This window comes from Balaenoptera physalus (assembly GCF_965194825.1).
Source record: "Balaenoptera physalus genome assembly, chromosome: 10".
Taxonomy (NCBI): Eukaryota; Metazoa; Chordata; class Mammalia; order Artiodactyla; family Balaenopteridae; genus Balaenoptera; species Balaenoptera physalus.
This window is the reverse complement of record NC_138889.1, coordinates 52,587,027-52,588,815: the sequence shown is the minus strand read 5'-3', so window position 1 is coordinate 52,588,815 and position 1,789 is coordinate 52,587,027.

The window sequence follows — 1,789 nt, the reverse complement described above, 5'->3', positions numbered from 1 at the left end:
GTAGCCCCTGCTCGCGGCAACTAGAGAAAGCCCCCGCGCAGCAACAAAGACCCAGCGCAGCCAAAAATAAATAAAATTTAAAAAAGAAAAAAAAGTACTTGATTTCCTAGAACAGAGGTTTTTTTGGGGGGGGGTGTTAAGTCCTCTTGTAAGCAATCTGTGAACCAAGGGAGGAGTGTAGTTATTTTCCTCAAAAAAAAAAAAAAAAAAGAAATATAACCAGAGGGTTTGATTTTTTGAAATAGCTCTGGGATACCCACTGTTTCCTGGTCAGGTGTAGTACTTTTTCATATTATCCCATGAGATTATAATTGGGCTATAAATTTCGTGAAGGCCAGGCCAAGGACCTATTATGGTCACCACCGCACCTAGCATAGAGATGGGTTTAATGTTGGTGCAGAGTGCATTAGCTGCATATTTTGATGAAAGAACCGGCATTGAAACTATCACGGGAGGTTTCATGCATTCATTTGTATGTTTAAAAATACTGATTATCTAGTTCGTGGTCTGTCCGGAGGATATAAAGTAAAAGTATTCCTGTAGTATAGCACATGACTCAAATACAGTTGCTACGTCGCTCTTGAGTTTTCCACGTCCTTTGTGGGTACATAGATTTGCTGATTTATATGCTAAGCATATATTGTTTACTCTTTGTGTAGCTTCGGAGGGATACAATAGAAGCCAAATCAGATCTTCAAAAACTTATTTTTTAAAAGTTCACTTGGTTGTTAAGGTGATATAAAAGAATAAGGAAAGGCAGATATTTTCTGTAACTCAAAGTTTAGTAACTAAGTTGAGCTTTAAAATTACAAGGAAAACTATTAGAAGGACTATTTTACTGCTGACATGTCCCCTCCAGAAAACAAGAACGTTGACAGTTCCTTAATTTTAACTGTCTGTTATATCTAAGTGTCATCATTAACAATGGTATGCAGCTGAGATCCATAAGTACCTATTCAACAATATTTCTTAGTTTCAAAAGACAAAAGCTCACCTCCCCAGGTTTCTCATTTATATGCGATATCACGTTAGGAAGAAATGAAAAACACATGTCAAACCAATCCTGTATACTTTAAATATGTGCAGTTTACTATATATCAATAACACCTCAATAAAGCTGCTGAAAAACCCCTAAACAAAACAAAAAGTAACAAAAATGTTACTTTATATGGGACAAATAAAGGAATTACTTCATTTATTTCTTAAGAGCGGTTTCTTCTGGTGAACAACAAAGTACCTCCGCAGAGCCTAGTAGCCTGAGGACAATGGTGAAGCACATTTTATGTAATTAATACCTAATTTTTTTTTTAGCCTACATCTACCTTACTATCTCTACTCAACGAAAAAAATACCCTTTTAGTTTATTGTGTTATGCTGCAGCTCCACGGCAGAACTACTTGAATGCTTTGTGTTTTGCATCATTTCCAGCCTCCAAACAGGATTTTAGAATCCTTACAAGTAAAATATATAATATTATCTACGTGACCCAAACTGCGTATCCTAGGTGTGTTTCGAAGTGCAGAAGATCGAGGAACTATCGGCTCGGGGCTGGGTGTGGCTGGCTGTTGTGAGAAACCTTTCCTAGAGCTCGGAGTAGGCTTCCCAAAGATCTCCATATCCCTTATGGAAAAGCCTTTCTCTCTCTCTCTCACACACACACACACACACACACACACACACACACCCTCTAAATAAAGGCATTTTCCTCGGGGTTCAACACCAGAGCGCCAGCCTAGGTGTTTTTGTTTGTGGAATTGGGAAGCAGTGTGCTGGAGCCAACTCTAGGGGC